The 18734-nt window shown below is 39.0% G+C and overlaps 1 protein-coding gene and 1 long non-coding RNA gene across 2 annotated transcripts in view; both read right to left on the reverse strand.

Annotated features, from left to right (window-relative positions):
- Positions 1 to 18734, reverse strand: part of LOC128527601 (NACHT, LRR and PYD domains-containing protein 3-like) — a 232018-nt gene that overhangs the window by 140319 nt on the left and 72965 nt on the right. The gene's annotated exons all lie outside the window — the stretch shown is intronic.
- LOC128527628 (uncharacterized) lies at positions 1558 to 3648 on the reverse strand. The gene is made up of 3 exons (XR_008360901.1): positions 3518 to 3648; positions 3290 to 3342; positions 1558 to 1664 (listed from the first exon to the last, which is right to left on the reverse strand). It is a non-coding gene; the product is annotated as an uncharacterized LOC128527628 (long non-coding RNA).

Below are 18734 nucleotides of genomic sequence, written 5' to 3' on the forward strand. Positions count from 1 at the left end.
ACTACTTCAGTTGTGTGTAATGAATGTCAAATATATGAAAGTCTAATGTTTATCAATACATTACAGAAAATAATGAACTTTATCACAATATGCTAATTTTTTGAGAAGGACCAGTAGTGAAACATATAGTCAACAGAAATGACTGTTTTTCAGCTTGATCAGCCTCGACCGATCACTTTGGATAAAACCGATTCTGTTGCACCACTCGGATGCTTGTGCACAAGCACAGAAACACTTTTTATGGCATTACAATATCAAAAGTTGTGCACATTAAAACCCTCTGATCGACCTTTTTCTCCAAACTCTGAGCAAATTAGTCTCAAACCCACACATTACACACACTTACACTTACAGGCTTACACTGGCTCATGACTGTGGAGGTATTTGAGGCGGTAAAATGTTGCCATTTTTAATAACCCTACAGGTAGTACACTCTAAACTATTCACACATCGGCATCCTGTGTGGCAGGAGTGAATTATTAGTGACGTTTGTTTAAAAATAATAATTACGGCAGATGGCCCTTGGTTTTAAAGTGAGAAAACTAATATAAGGAACGGGCTACAGCACATTTAATTATTCATGTTTAATTCACTTGTGAAGCTGTTGAATAAAGCTAAGGTCAAAAAACTTTTCAGTTATGACAACTTTTTCTCTTGTTTTTTTCAAGTCAAGTTTAAGGTCTTAAAATTGTGATGAAAACAAAAAACAAAACTAAAATCAATTAGAATCAAATTAGGATACTTATAAAATTGTGATAATTACAGAATTGCAATATTAATTGAATCGACACTTAAGTATTGTGATAACATTGTAGCGGGTGATGTCTGGTAATTCTCAGGCCTACTGACGATGTCCCTGTACATAAAGTCATCTACATGAAGACATGTTGTGTTAAGAGTGTGTTGGAGTGGAAGAACTCAGGTGTTCTGCACAGAGCCCTGACTGAACTCAACCCAAGTATGAGGAGGTCTAACCTGGATATTCTTGAAGATGATTGACAGCTGAAGGATTAAGTAAACTGATTCACTACACTTTATAGTTAAAAAAGCTGTTAATCTGTTTATAACTGATTAACAAGTATTATAACAAACAAACTAAATCACTGCTGCTAATCATGATGATGATGATGATGATGGTGATGATGATGATATTTTAAATTTAATATAAAATTTAACTTTCAGGAGCCCATTTTATTTTACATTAGACAATCAACAAACACATTTACATTAAATTTTTTAATCAATGAAAAAAAATACCTTTCATGAGTGACTGTTCCCCCTTTAAAGTTGAGTGGGAGCGGCAATGACTGGTCACTCTTAAAGGACACACAGCTGGATCCAGGACACCTTGGCCTTATCTCAGTTCCACTAAAGAGTTAAGAGAAATGTCTTAGCATGTTTATCTTCTAAAGTCTCTAAATTTAACATACATTCTGAATCTGATGTTGATGTAAATCATGGTAACTGGTCCTGGTTCTGGTCACACAGAATTTCTTACCAGGTGTTTTTTTTTCTTCTTTTTTTCCTAAATTGCTAATCTAAACTACTTACCTTTTAATCTCTCCCAGCTCCTCTTCTAGACTCTTTTCCGACGTCATTTTCTCACACTCCGCTGACATTATTTTAGAAAGTCATACTTCTTATAGCATAAATTTAGGTTAATCCTGGTGAGTCAAAAAATCAGAGATTAGGACATTACTGATATAAACATCCGATTCCTTCACAATATCATGTAAATACAGATGTTCACTCTCTCCAACAGCCTGATGGAGCTCAAATGATAAGAAAATTTCAATAAACTAATCCTTTGTAAAGAGATATTTTATATAATGTTAAATATAAAGATCAAGATTCTTTGTTAATATGAGTAAATACAAAAATATATACTGTAGGTACAAACTGCATGAAAATAAAACACTTCAGAAAGAGTCACATTTACTCGAAAGAACTTCTTAAGGAAATGAAAGCATCGTGTTTCTATCACATGAAGGTTTATCAGTCAAAACACAAACATTAAAAAATCATTATGAGGAGTTCTGATCTGACATTTCTGCATTTCACTCTAAAATGGCACTCTGTGTGTGTGTGTGTGTGTGTGTGTGTTATAAAATCAGGAAGTGGCATTGTGTTTATGGGTTTATTGCTGATTATTTTATTTGTGAAAAGAAGAAAAATGTAGTGGAAATATGTCATGAATTGTTAGAATGAATATTAATGTGAATCTCACTTTAACAAATAACAACTGTAAACTTTTTACATCTTTAAGAAACACCACAGGACACACACACACACACACACCTGTTTATTTCCCTCAGGTTTAGTTACTGCATTAACACTGTGTTATCCACATTTTTTATAGTAAAGTGTGTAATGTTTAGACAGAATTTATCTTCATTCAGTAAATAATTCTAACACTCACACATTACAGATTTATGTTCATGTACTCACTGTTATTACTCCCAGCAAATAACTTCATGTTCGCCACAAAAACGACCTTCAGACTTTCACTTTGAACTAATCTCTCTCTCTCTCTCTCTCTCTCCCAGACACGTAATGACTCTATGTCAGGATAGAAGGATATTGTAGCGAGGCATTGGTGTGGAGTGAAGTCTTCAATAATGAAACACACAAACACAAACCAACAAAACAGGAAACTAGACAGGAGCAAAAACGAGTACAAGCACAGACACCAAGCCAGTAGACAAACGATACACAACAGACGCAGGAGAACCTAAACACAACCCCAAAGTCTATTTATACACCTGTGGCTAAACAAGGTGATCTCAAGGAAACCCATGTGACACAGGTGCATCCTGGAAAATTAAATCCCAGCCAAAGTCCACATACAGTAAACTACAAGAGTCCATGGGCACAAGGCGCCCTCTAGAGGTTATTCCTGACACAGTAATTAGATTAAGTCGATCTGCCAGAAGACTTTATTAACACTAATTATTTGAATAACTAGTGAAAACTGTCTCTGTAATAACGGTGTTCAGCGTCCTGAGCCATGGCCTGGATCATCTCCAGACCTAAACCCAATAGAACACTGTTGTACAGAAGAACAGTGAAGAAGACAGGAGCAGTGAGGAAACCGTCTTCTGTACATGATCCTCAGGAAGTGATCAAGCAGACACCAGAGGACTGCAGACATGTTTCTGACTTTATAACCACCACATATTGACACCAGAGTTTTCAGCACAAGGCAGGATTTCATCAAAACAGTACAGTACAAGTAACATTTTGGTATTTACTTTCTACGGGTCCTGTGAGGGGACACATGCACCAGTACCTGTAATCACTCCTTGGCTCACTGTTTCTCTCCAGGTTTATTCCAGAGTACCACTGCAAAAAAGCACTAAGCAGTAATTTAGAAACTTACTCTAGAACTGTCAAGCAACGATAACAACTCAGATAGTAAGGTGATATTTACGCAGCATTGTCTAACAAAACCCATTCCTAACATTAACAAAGTTTGCTTAACAAAATCCATGGAAATATAAATGCTCGAGTTACTCACATGTCAGCACTGAAGTAAGCCCTAAACACATTTTCACAAACTCGACAGCCTGCTAAGGATAAACTTCATTCTGGTAGTACAACCTTTATAAATAAAATACTGTCAAGAAAATAAAGAAAAAGGTTTAAATTACTGTTAATTTGTTGGTTCAGATGCCAATAATCGCAGAGTTGAAGACGAAGGACTTCCTAGTGCGGCCTCTTCAGAATAAAAGCTTTATAAATACATAATGACCTTTGCAGCAAGTTCCTATATGACTGAAAATTATCTTTTAAATTGCTGCTGCTACACAAAACAAATTACTTCGATAGAACAGTAATGAGATTTGATCAGCTTTGCACTTATACACTCCAATCAGTTTCCAAACAAATACTGAAATGTATCGTTGTTTAAAACATTAGCAAATAGGACTAGACCACAATGCATTGCAAAATACAGAAGATAACAGCAACAGGTATCCAAGGTGTTTATGTTACCAGGGTAACGCATACCAGGGTACGTGTTAACATCGTCACATGGAGTTTCGTTTGGAGGAATTTTGTCCAGGGAAGTTCCCTTAAAGCAGTCGTGCTCAACTCTGGTCTTGGACGACCACCTGCCCATCTTACAGTGGTGGCCAAAAGTATTAAGACAGCATACAGTATGGCTTGTATTTTATTGATGAAGCAAATTTATGTCAGGACTTTTACTTTATGACCGCACAAAAATGCATCGGGAATCATAAAATTCTGTCCCCCAAAAAATTCTGTACATGATATTAAGGAAGCGATCAAGCAGGGACGGACTGAGTGAGTGACGCCAGAGTACTGCAGACGTCTTTCTGACTCCTGATCCGGCAGGTTCTAAAAAATAAATGACTACATACTAAATTATATTTATTATATAAAATAAAACTGACTGTTGTATTTGAAAATTATTCTTATTATCCTGATCTTGTCGCTATTTTTTTTATCATTAAAACATTGAATTTCACTTTCGTCTCAATACTTTTGGCCAACACTGTAGTGTTTTCCTGCTTTTTACTGATGAAAATAATTATTATTACAGAAAAATGAAACAAAATTTGTATTAAAGCAACTACACCATTTTGTTTAAAACCTTAGTTTGACACTGATGTCTTCATTAGGACTCAGCTGTCTAATGGATGTGAAAGCTCACATTGATGAGTCTCAAACTAAGATACAATTATTTAAGCAAGTCATTATTATGACAAATTATTTTAAAGAAATCAATTATAAACTGAAATATAACTTTTTTTTATATATATATATTATGGACGTCGATTCATTTAATTAACTTAATTTAATTGATAATCAACCTAAGGCTCATTGTTATCTGTTTTGTGAAGTCAATCAAGGCACGCCCATAAAAAGCAGACACCACGCTGCAGTCATTGTCCGGGCTCGTATTAGCTAAAGTGGACCAAATCACACATATGAAGTGTATTTTACCGTGCTACTTATCTGTACTCTTTGTTTCCCAGAAGTATCCCAGTCTGTCCCCCTTATCTTTATCTTCGCGGCTCCATGGTTTGTGGCTCCCATCACTCCCAGGTCTCTTCCATAAGAAACTCCTTTTTTGTGATTTTAATCACCTAATGTGATGTTAGCCTTGTGTGGTGAATAGGACAGGGTTGTGATTTTGAAGTTGTTGAATTTTTCTTCGATTTTTATCACATGCGTTTCATGTCTGATATAATCCATTATAGTAATTCTAAGGGAAAATGTGTGTTAGTTTTATTTTGCTAATAAGCATGACATTCTTAGTCTATATTTAACAAGTTAAAAAAAAACTATAGTTCTACATGCTCAGAATCCCATATAAAATAGATCCATAGAAAGAAAGAAAGAAAGAAAGAAAGAAAGAAAGAAAGGGTCTATTTTTACCTGAACCTGGATTTTGGCAGCCTGAATTTGTGAGGTTTCAAAATAATGATGATATTTTTAACAATTAATTGCTGTTTGGAATTTATTTAAGTACTAAACATACAGTCAGCCTCTTGTCCTTGTCTCTCCTCAGTCTGATTAGAAGAAAAATATATTAGTAAAATGATTTAGTCAGTTATCTTAACTATCCTAAATACAGTAACATTAACATTTATCAGCTACAGGATAACTTTACTGTCCTCAATATCTTCATACTGACATCAAGTATCTTATTACACATATTATGTCGTTATTTAACTCTGTGTATTAGTCATTCTAACTGTTTATAAATGTCCTACTTGTTTTATAAAGCTGAGGGGGAAAAACTTCAAAACTACAAAATTAATTAAAACACCAGAATCTCTCAATTATTTTCACAATTCGTGTGAAAAACTAAGATTTATTTTTCTCTCTTCTCTATACTTTAACTGAATATTACCTGTTTAAGTAAAGAAATAAATGACTAGAATAGACTGACTTTTTCCTCTATCGCCGCTCCAGCGCGTGAGCTCAGGGTCTGTGGAAGATGCTAACGATGCTAAAGCCTGAGGTAAATCAACACCGGTCGCGCGCTAACGGCGGGAATGTCTCGGGAAGTCATCATGCGCGCGCTAACCGCGGTGTGTCAATAAGCTGCAGAAACACTTCATGTAGGGTCACACTGCTGCCTGTGTGGAGGGGGGAGGGGGGTGTAGGGCACAGTGCGGATTGGGACAAAACCTTTAAAAAACTATCCTCTCGTTTCCAAACGCTGTGATCAAAAATGTCCAGAAATTCTGGGATGTGAAAAGAGAGACAGAGAGAGAGATCAGTCGACTACTCACATTAAATTCATAATCAAACAAATTAATTAATAAATCCTCCTGAATGTTTTTATTAGCCTCAGAATTATTATATAATATGAAGACATTTTCATACCTGCCAACTCTCTCACATTGAGTGTGAGACTCACGCAGTCACTTATCTTCACACGCTCTCACGTCATACTTTCAGTTTCTTTTAAAACAATAGTGTAAGACGCAGCGACATCACTGAGCTCCAGCCTCTTTCTGAAGACTCAGATATACACACTTTATTTTAAGGGTAAATCACTACATTATTACCGTGTGCACGTGCTTACACACACACACACACACACACACAGGTGTAGTGCAGCCGGAGCGCACCGGCACGAGGCTCCGCCCCTTTTCTCTCCCCAAGTAAAGAGAAATAATACTGACGTAATCCTGTTGAAATTAACACACATTTACAGCTGTGTGAAGGCAGCAATCACACGAAAAAGACGGAATAATAACTGAATCAGTCATAATGATGTACAGATCAACAATATAGTAAAATAAACTATATTTAAAAAAAACTATATTATATTATATTATATTATATTATATTATATTTTGAATTTTCATGCCCAGGGTTAGTCTTTAGGATTATCTGTTCATAAAGACTTTATCCACTTCTCACACCCAATCACAGTCTATCGGCAATTTGGGAACATTAATCAGCCAACCAATTTTGCTGGATTACCTTTTGTTTTGATTACAATAATTCCATTCAGAGTCACAATAATTTCTCTTCAAGATCTTGTATTAATAATGTGAGAGTCAGACCGCTGCGTAAAGCCTTCTAAATCCCAAAGATTCTCAGTGGGGTTAAAGTCTGGACTCTAGTGAACTAAATTGTTAGTATTTTAAATTGCATGGAAGGAGAGCATCCTGAATTATAGAAAAGCTTTTAGTGTAGCTAGATCAACGTATCTCTCCACTTTTATAGAAAATAACAAAAATAATCCTAGATTTTTATTTAATACCGTAGCCAAATTATCTAGAAATAAGACAACTTCAGAAATCCCCACAACAACATCGTGCAATAGTGAGGACTTTATAAACTTTTTTAATAATAATATTGTAAATATCAGGCATGAAATTGAGGTTTTGAAACCGGACAATGCAATTGATGCAGATGTTAAACTAACTTTGTCAGATCGGAACCTACTGTAGAATACTTTACTCCCCTTGAAGAGAATGAACTAATTTCACTCATCTCTTCTGCAAATTCATCAACCTGTATATTAGATTCTATACTGACACATTTTCTTAAACAGATAGTACCAGCAATAACAAAACCCCTCTTGGGAATAATTAATTCCTCACTCAGCATTGGGTATGTTCCAAAATCTTTTAAATTAGCAGTAATTAAACCGATAATAAAGAAACCTGACCTCGACCCCTGTCAGCTGTCCAATTACAGGCCAATATCAAACCTCTCCTTCATCTCTAAGATTCTCGAAAAAAGATAGTAGCAGAGCAGCTATGCTCATATCTACATAGAAATAGCATACATGAACTGTATCAGTCAGGATTTAGGCCCATCACAGCACAGAAACAGCACTTGTTAAAGTAGTAAATGACCTCCTATTGGCCTCTGATCAGGGTTGTGTAACTATGCTTGTATTACTCGATCTCAGTGCAGCTTTTGACACCATTGATCATGGTATTCTTCTTCACAGATTAGAAAATGTAGTAGGGTACAGCCCTCTCCTGGCTCACATCCTATCTGACCGACCGTTATCAGTATGTAGACTTAAATAGTGATTATTCTGCATGCTCTCTAGTGGAGTTTGGTGTTCCACAAGGTTCAGTTTTAGGCCCACTGCTTTTTTCCCTACACATGCTTCCTCTAGGCAACATAATCCATAAACATGGTATTAGTTTTCATTGTTATGCTGACGACACACAGTTATAAGTTTCAGCAAAACCAGATGAGAAAAACCAGCTTACTAAAGTTGAGCAATGTGTGCAGGACATAAGAGATTGGATGCTAATTAACTTTCTTCTGCTTAATCCTAATAAGACAGAAGTTCTAGACACAGGACCGCATTCAGCCAGAGGTAAGATGTTAGATCACACTGGAACTTTAGATGGCCTTTCTTTTCTATCAAGTGCAACAGTAAAAGACCTCGGTGTGATTATAGATTCCAGCCTTTCATTTAAAGCACATGTAGATAATATTACCAGGATAGCATTCTTTCACCTCAGAAATATTGCCAAGATAAGAAATATACTGTCGCTAAACGATGCAGAAAAACTTGTTCATGCTTTTATCACCTCTAGGTTGGACTATTGTAATGCCTTACTGTCTGGTTGTTCAACTAGATGCATAAACAAACTTCAGCTAGTCCAGAATGCAGCAGCGAGAGTCCTTACTAGAACCAGAAAATACGAGCATATCACACCTACCTTATCTTTACTTCATTGGCTTCCCGTGAAATTTCGCATTGATTTTAAAATACTACTCTTGACATATAAAGCATTAAATGGTCTCGAGATACAGTATCTGAGCGAACTGCAAGTGTCTTACGATCCGTCATGCCTACTTCGATCAAAGGATGCAGGCTGCTTGTCAGTACCGCGTATTATTAAAACTACAGCTGGGGGCAGAGCTTTCCTTACAAAGCCCCAAAATTATGGAATAGTATTTCAGGTAGTGTTCGGGACTCAGACACAGTCTTAGTGTTTAAGTCCAGGCTAAAAACCTATTTATTTAATCAAGCATTTTTATAAATAGATTTCTCTTGGGTAAAGGGGCAGATCTGGGGGACTCATGGACATAGAGTATTATGGTGAACTGGTATGTTTAGATGCTGTCTTCCCCACTCTCATTGATCACTCAGGTTTGTTGACGGTGAGGTGATTGTTTGCTTTACATCTCAGGGAGCCCCCATGTCTGCGTTTCCTTCTGGCTCTTCCCTTTTAGTTATGCTATTTTAGTTAGTCCTGCCGGAGTCTCTGCTTGCACTCTACACTAAATATACATTCACATTATACATTATGTGACTGTGACCATACCTAACCGTTATCTCTCCCCTCTTCTGTTCTCTCTCCCCCTCTCTGTCTTCCCTATCTCCCCCTCTCTCTCTTCCATCTCTCTGTCGAGCTACACATGTCGTTCCTGAGCTGCCAGTGATCCAGACTCCCTCCGCCCTCCGGACCTGTCTGACCCATCCTGGTGCCCAGCTATTGGTTGGAGATCTCGTCGTATGGATGCCCCATGTGTCTCTTTGGGATGCGTCTGGGGATGGTTTCACTCTACCATAAGACGGTTCTGGTCTCAATTGGTGTTGACAGCTGTTTCTCTGAGGACTTGACTTGGCTGCGGTTGCTCGATAGTTCAAGACTGAAATTGTGTCCAATAACTATCTGGACTCGATATTAACATCAATTACCATCAAGTGTTATAGCTGAACTGGCTAACACACCTAAAACACTGTGAAAATGCAGATCAATTCCTGCTTTCTGTTTCATCCAAATGAGGTTGGGTTCCCTGTTGAGTCTGGTTCCTCTCAAGGTTTCTTCCTATTACCATCTCAGGGAGTTTTTCCTTGCCACTGTCGCCCGCAGCTTGCTCAACAGAAACGATCTGCTCATTTTGATTCATGCACACTCACATTCCATACAGACTTAAATAATTCCTTTGATTGTGTAAAGCTGCTTTGCGACAATGACAATTGTTAAAAGCGCTATACAAATAAAATTGAATTAAATTGAATAGTGATGGGTGGTTCATGAACGATTTGTTCTTTTTGAATGAATCTTTAACGTGACCCAGAAGAACGAGTATTCTCAGAGAGTGATTCATTCATTTTCCTCTGGGTGAGCATGCGCAAATCACCGCGAAACCTCCGAAGGTTATGTACAGGAAACAGAATTGAACGATTCTCCTCAATGACTCTTTTACTCCGAGTCATTTGTTCTTTTGTCACTGGACTCCCATAGACGCTATGCGGTGCAATAGATTCAAAAGAAGGAACAACTCAGACTAGACGATATGAGAGGTGAGATACTCATTTTGTTTATTATATGTCCTTCGCTGCATTGTAATATTGTCCTTACTGGAACTATACCTAAAATTTGTGTATGTAGATGTATTGGGGGTCTTTTTAATGAACCGAGTCGCTTAAATAATTTTAACTTCCCATCACTACTGGACTGTGGTGGCCGATCCATGTGTGAAAGGTGTAGTGCCCAAGATGGCGCTGGTGAGAATGGCTGCCGTAGCTCAGTGTCCTCCTCAACTTTGCGTTTTTCTTATGTTTGCCATGTTATTTTTTAGTTTTTTTGCAACCTGCAATGCTCTCATGTCCTATGACAGACAAACTCTCCTGGACATTCGACAAAATTCGCAATCTGGAGCTTCACAGACCAACTTTTTTGTGAATGGAGGTGACTTACCTTGGCTACCTGGGCAGAAGAAATGCAGAAAAAGGGCGAAAAGAGCCGGGATCCTGGTCAAGCTGAGGAACAGACAACACCGTGCCCTGCTTTCCAGTATTCTTCTAGCGAATGTCCAGTCTTTGGAAAACAAGCTGGATGAACTAAGAGCCAGGATAACCTTTCATAGGGACATTAAGAACTGCAACGTCTTTGTTTTTACAGAGACATGGCTGGACCCTTCCGTCCCCGACTCGGCCATTGTCCCTGAGGAACTCTGCATTCACCACCGGGATAGAAGAATGGACTCGGGTAAATGCATGGGAGGTGGCGTGTGTGTAATGACCAACAAATTGTGGTGTACTGATGTACAGGAAGTTTCATCGGGGTGCTCTCCTGATCTTGAACATCTCATGATCAGATGCAGACCTTTTTATCTGCCCAGAGAGTTTTCGGCGATATTCTGTACCGCTGTTTATATTCCCCCCCCCCCACGCCGACATCACGCGCGCACTGGATGAACTGTTTAATATTATCGACCAGCAGGAAACGTTACACCCAGAGGCTGCTTTCCAGCACGTAAACTTTCCAACGTGCGGTGAGAATATCTTGGACCATGTTTACACGCCGTACGCACATGCTTACAAAGCCCGCCCCTGACCGGCCTTCGGCAAATCAGATCACTCCTCGGTCCTGCTGCTGCCAGCTTATAGGCAGAAGCTGAAACGTGAGCAGCCTATGACGCATTTGGGTAAGCGCTGGACCGACCAATTAGACAGCGCCCTGCGTCACTGCTTCGACATCACGGACTGGGAAGTTTTCCGGACTGCCGCTGACAACAACATCAACAATTACGCTGAATACGTAATAGACTTCGTTTACAAATGCATCAATGACGTCGTACCGCAGGTCAATGTACGGATTTACTCCAACCAGAAGCCATGGGTTAACGGAGAGGTCCGCGCAGCGCTCAGAGCGCGGACTGCAGCTTTTAAATCCGGAGACCCAAGTGAGTACAAATCATCCCGTTATGCACTCAGAAAAACAATAAAAACTGCCAAGGGACAGTACAGAGAAAAGGTGGAATCCTGCTATAGCAACTCTAACATCAGGAACATGTGGAGTGGACTGAAGACCATCACAGACTACAAGGGAAAGAGCTGCATAGTGAGGGAGGTAACTGCTTCTCTACCTGATGAGCTGAACACCTTCTATGCACGCTTTGATAACCACCTACCTCAGGAGCTTTCACTGGAAGAGGACAGCTGCCCTCTTCAGATATCTCAGGCAGACGTGTGTAAATACTTCAGGAAAGTACACACACGGAAAGCTCCTGGACCAGACAATATTCCAGGTCGTGTCTTCAAAGCATGCGCCCGCGAGCTAGCGGATGTCTTCACAGACATTTTTAACCTTTCCCTGCACCAGTCTGCTGTCCCAACATGTTTTAAGAGGACCACCATCATCCCTGTCCCTAAGAAAATGAATGTGAGCTGCCTAAATTACTATCGCCCAGTAGCACTCACCTCCATTGAAGTGCTTTGAGCGCATAGTCAAAGCTCACATCACATCCTTACTCCCTGCTTCACTCGATCCGCTCAACTTGCCTACAGGCCAAATAGATCTACTGATGATGCAATAGCAATTGCACTTCACACTGCACTCTCCCACCTGGATCAGAGGAACACATACGTGCGGATGCTGTTCATCCATTATAGCTCCGCTTTCAACACCATCATACCATCCAGACTGGTCATGAAACTCCGCGACCTGAGCATCAGTTCCTCCCTGTGCAGCTGGATCCTAGACTTCCTGACAGACAGACCTCAGGTGGTTCGGATCGGCAACATCACCTCATCCTTACGAACACTCAGCACCGGTGTCCCTCAGGGATGTGTGCTTAGCCCCCTACTGTACACCCTGTTCACCCACGACTGTACAGCAACATATAGCTCCAACACCATCATCAAATTTGCAGACGACACCACCATCATTGGCTGCATTTCTGATGGAGATGAGGCAGCATACAGGGCAGAGGTGAGAGCCCTGACATCATGGTGCCACGACAACAACCTGCTGCTCAGTGTCAGCAAGACTAAGGAGCTCATCGTGGACTACAGGAGACTACAGGGAGGAAGCCACACCCCCATCCACATCGAGGGAGCAGAGGTGGAGAGAGTCAGCTGCTTCAGATTCCTGGGCATCAATATCAGCGAGGATTTGAGTTGGTCACACCACATTGGTGTGATCACTAAAGTGGCAAGACAGCGGCTCTTCTTCCTGTGGTGCCTGAGGAGGATCGGCATGGACCCCAGAATACTCACAAACTTCTATCGATGCACAATCAAGAGTATTCTGTCTGGCTGTATCACCACCTGGTATGGCAGCTGTTATGCTTTAGATCGCAAAGCTCTGCAGAGGGTGGTGAGATCCGCACAGCGCATCACCAGGACTGAATTGCCAGCCATGCAGGACCTCTACAGACAGCGCTGTAGGAGGAAGACGCAGCGGATCCTCTGTGACCCCAGCCACCCCAGCCACAGATTTTTCACGCTCCTGCCGTCGGGCAGGCGGTACAGGAGCATCAAGACCTGTACCAGCAGATACAGAGATAGTTTCTATCCACAAGCCATCAGGCTTCTGAACTGCTGACATTCTGCACACACCAATATACACTCACCACAACCACTGGACTTTTAACAATGTCACTTTAAACAATGCCACTTTAAATATATATTCAAAATACTTCATTGCATCTTGCACTATTATATGTAAATACTAAATTATCTTTAGCTTACTTGCACATACACATACCTTTGAAATAATGTTTTTTTGTTGTTTTTTTTCCCCTCTTCTATATTTTTATATTTATCTGTTTATGTAAAGTTGGGGAACACAGGTCTAAGAATTTCATTACGGTATTGATGCCTCATTGTTATCTGTATATGACAATAAAACTTGAAACTTGAAACTTGAAACTTGAAAATAATGTCATATGATCCCTGAAGTATTTTTTTTTACAATTTGAGCCTAATGAATTATGGCAACATCATTTTGGAATATGCCCCGTGCCATCAGGGAAGAAAAACTCCATAGATGTGATAACCTGGTCATTTAGTACCTTCAGCTGACTTCATTTTAGGCCTGAGAAACAAAAGTTTTTTTTGCTTGATGCAGGACAATTTTATGACTCTTCTAAAACAGAGCAAAATCTTTGCCATGACAACAGGATAAGTCTTCTGATATGTTGTTTAAAAAATAAGAAGCTCCTTACTGCACCACTTAGGGTTACATACTGTAACTTGTTACAGCTGAACTGTATTAATCACTGCAGTAGTTATCGAATGGAAGACTCTTAACTATTTGCTCACTTACATCCACATCTTTATTCATTTATTTGTTTATTTAGCAGTTAATATTTACTGAAGAGTTCAAAACATAAATATTGTGCCCTTTTCACATTTTCAGTTTTTGCTGACAGAAGAGGTCAAAAACATTTATTATATAAAAAATCATTAATAAAACAGATTAGAAGAGTGGAGAGAGTGGACAGCTTCCGATACCTTGGTGTTCACGTCATGCAGGAACTGTCATGGTCCTGTCACATCAACCATGGGGAAAAAAAATAATCAGCTGTGTGCATCATCTGCACCGAGCTTCCTGACCTACACTTAGTCTACAGCAAGCGGCCAGGAAGATCGTGAAGGATCTCAGCCCCCTAAATAATGGACTGTTCTTTCTGTTGCGGTCAGGAAAGCGTCTCCACTCCCTGAAGGCCAACACAGAGAGACAAAGGAGGAGCTTCTTCCCACAGGCGATGTTTCTTATCAGAACACCACACAGGACTAAACCATTGCACATTTGTGGAGATTTGGACACACCTTGGACATTTACGGACATTGCACAAAATAGTCTGACAGGGAATCTACAAATTCATACATATTTGCACACTCCCCGGACATTTCTATTTAAATTCTATTTAAATTTTTGTTTCAAAATTTTCTATATTTTCTATATTTGTACAGCTAGATTTTTCTATATTTGTTGTTTTTTTATATTTTATATTTGTTCATATCATCTATAGCTATATTTTCTATAGATTTCAAGATTCAAGATTTTTATTGTTGTCACATCTGAGCCACATCAGCCCTGGGGAGTAAGATCTGTCTCACCAGATTACTGAGCCGTGGCTTTGTCTCCCCCTAGTGTGTCTATGTGTGTATTATTCCCCATTAAGTTATACTAACTCGAAACTGAAGTCACCTGTGTCTACCTCCTGTGTCACACTATTTAACCCAGCCAAACCCATACCACCTTGTCTGGTCACTGTTGTGCACAGTTTATGTTATGTCACTAATCTCGTGTGTGTGTGTGTGTGTGTGTGTGTGTGTGTGTGTGTGTGTGTGTGTGTGTGCGTTGGTGCGGCCGGACTGTAAGGACAAAATACCTGAATACATACCGACACTATGAGGACACACGGTAACTATAAGGACATGGCCGATGTCCTTATAATTCTGGCAACGTAGAGCGGTTTATTCATGTTCCCTGAACTCCCTCCCGCTTTTTGGAAAAATGTCCCATTATTTCCGCCCGCCCGTTTTTTTTTTGTATCAGCGTATGCCCCCAGTGTATGACGCGCCTCCATCGGCAACTTGGCGCTACTGCAGCTTCATTTCTGCCGCGTTTCATTGGTCGAGCTGCCGAATCCTCGTCGGCGATTGGCTGCTTTTCATGTCCGTCAAAGTCAGCGCGCTTCCTGAATGTGCGGAGCTCATTGGTCGGGCTGTGCGGAATGCTCGTCAGCGATTGGTTGCTTTGGATGTCCGTCAAAGACCATACGGACTTGATGTGCGGTGGAGAGTTTAGTAATTAAGCTAAATTAACTTAATTGGAGCGAGATTTTCCTCTGTAATATCGACAGAAGAGTTTCATCTGCTCATACTGAAGGTAAGAACATTTTGTTTTTAACTTTATGGCAGTGTGAGTCAGTCTGGATAGTTTTAAACTGTGTGTATGATGATTAATCAGGCTGATATCTATTAGGAACGCCATTAGCGTCTTCCACACCTCCATTAGTGGCTCCAACACACTTATATTATCTGCCACGTGCGAGTCAATTAAAATAATTTGTATTAATTAACTTTTGGTACCTATGAAATTCAAAAGTAGTTCATAGACATGTTTAATAACATGTGAACCATCATGTAGTGATGGATGCTTAAGTAAATAAATTTAGTGATCAATAGTTTGTATGAACAATTTAAACACTTTCATACTGCTGTAAATATCATGATGTAATAGGGTTTAGTGGATGTTCATATAATATGTAATATTTTTACATCTTTGTCCAACTAATATAATGATTACTCTCTCTCTCTCTCTCTCTCTCTATATATATATATATATATATATATATATATATATATATATATATGAGAGAGTGTGTAATCATTATATTTGTTGGACAAAGATGTAGAAATATTACAAGTATATTATATAACTATTCATATGTAAAATTGTGTAATTACAGAGTCTTCACTACAGTCTGATAATATGAATATTATTTTTGTTTAAACTTTGAAGAGCCACACATAAAAAAAAAATTAATGTGAGGTCAAAGAAAAAAGTCTAATCAAAGCCATAGTGGTGAAAACTGATGCTTGACTTCCACAGTTACGGCACCTCGTATTACATTCCACATTTTTACAGAATTTAACACCTCTGAAAGTAAAAGTAAATTCTACAATGGTTTTTAATTTTGTCTCTTCAGGGAGAGGTGTGTTTGCACTTGAACACATTGAACCAACCACCTTTGTTGAATATCGTGGGATTCTCTCTCAAAGTAAACATGTTAAAGACATTAATAGCAACTACTTGTTTGATTTCACATGGAATGGAAAACGTTATTGGTAAGTTGGCTGGGTTTTTTTCTGTAATGTTTAATACCTTTAAGTCTGTTTCATGTCATTCTAAAAAAGCAAAAAAAATATATATATATATATATATATTTTTTTTTTATTAACATTATGACACGGTGGTCAGATGGACAGTCTTTTAAATGTACTAAATTGATTAAATAATTGAATAATTGTTTCGGGCACGCCACTCCACCCCTCGTCAGCTCACACTCAATAGTGTAATTTTTTCCCTTCCCTAACTTCCTCCGCTTTTCACTCTCCTTCCCTATTGTATTTATCTTAATAAATGCACCCCTTCTGGCGTTTAACTACTTTTGTTCCTCACTGAGTTACAATAATATCTATTAGACAATAGGTTAAAGAAACCAAGGTTAGCATAATCCCCAAAATATACATTATTCAGTTGGTACCTAATGTTCCAGTCGGGAATGTTTTATTTTTATTTTATTTTTTTTACAGCATAGATGCTTCCAAAGAAGATGGAACACTTGGCAGACTGGTCAATGATGATCACAGAAATCCAAACTGCAAAGTAAAGACGATAATTGCTGAAGGAAGGCCAGACCTGTGCCTGTTTAGTATAAGAGATATCTTTCCAGATGATGAGGTTACATACAACTATGGAGATTCCTCTTGGCCATGGCGTTCAAGGGTCTGTAATGTTTTTTTTTGTTTTATTTTTTATTATTATTAAAAGTCAACAATGTTGTATTTTGTTACGCATTTATTTGTGTATTTTCTGGTATACAACAGAGCTGAAAAAGTGAGAAAAGATATTTACTTCCTTTTTATGCCACTTCCATCCATTATCTTGTGGTGGCCACTTGGCAAGCATTATTTCCAAATTGTGATGGCGTTTCCTATTACATTCACAGTTGCTGTGTGAAGACACATCAGTGAGAGAGACTGAAAGTTGTGTTGGGGCTTCCACCTCAGGGAAAAAGGTAAGTGAGCATATTTTCCTTCTTAAAACACTGTTGGATGTAGAGGGGTTGTGACGTCTCAAACTTGGGGTTAAATGTAGTTCTCTCTGTTCATCCATCACATGTGTATCGGGGGATGGGCGTGAATCTAACATGAAATGTAAGGACAGTTTTGGCCTATGAGGACCGTCATATTTTTACACATTTGATGGAAAAGTGGTGGTTTGGTCAAGTCTTTGCTTTTTAGCCCCCAGTTGCACTCAGTATTTGGGTATGTTTTTGTCAATCCCATCAGAAGTGGATGACATTAAATACAGATGTAAATGGGTTCTAAATTTTTTGAACTTGTCCATTTTCCACCACTTCCAGAAGTAATGAAACGTATGTTAGATCCGACTGCTTTCGTAGTGTAGATGCTTCTGTATCTAAATCCATTCAAGTAGCCACAGAAGACCAACTATTGTCCACCTACAGACCTAATACATGATCTTTATGGGACCTGTTATAAGGAATCCTACCACTACAAGCTGTTCATACTTTGCTATGTTGTACCAAAATGCCCGGATAACTGAAGTTGAAGTTGCCAACCTCATCCTTTTATGGCCTTAATTCCCACTTGCTTGTACATCATCTATCATAAGTTTACTCAAATATTAGTACTTTATTGGTGGGTCACACTGAGCACTAGAATTACTTGTGATGGCCACTTGGTAAGCATTATTTCCAAATTGTGATGGCGTTTCTTATTACATTCACAGTTGCTGTGTGAAGACACATCAGTGAGAGAGACTGAAGGTTGTGTTGGGGCTTCCACCTCAGGGAAAAAGGTAAGTGAGCATATTTTCCTTCTTAAAACACTGTTGGATGTAGAGGGGTTGTGATGTCTCAAACTTGGGGTTAAATGTAGTTCTCTCTGTTCATCCATCACATGTGTATCGGGGGATGGGCGTGAATCTAACATGAAATGTAAGGACAGTTTTGGCCTATGAGGACCGTCATATTTTTACACATTTGATGGAAAAGTGGTGGTTTGGTCAAGTCTTTGCTTTTTAGCCCCCAGTTGCACTCAGTATTTGGGTATGTTTTTGTCAATCCCATCAGAAGTGGATGACATTAAATACAGATGTAAATGGGTTCTAAATTTTTTGAACTTGTACATTTTCCACCAGAATTACTTCTGGAAGCACCAGAATTACTTGTGATGGCCACTTGGTAAGCATTATTTCCAAATTGTGATATCGTTT

Source organism: Clarias gariepinus, chromosome 7 (genome assembly GCF_024256425.1).
Source record: "Clarias gariepinus isolate MV-2021 ecotype Netherlands chromosome 7, CGAR_prim_01v2, whole genome shotgun sequence".
NCBI classification, from domain to species: Eukaryota; Metazoa; Chordata; class Actinopteri; order Siluriformes; family Clariidae; genus Clarias; species Clarias gariepinus.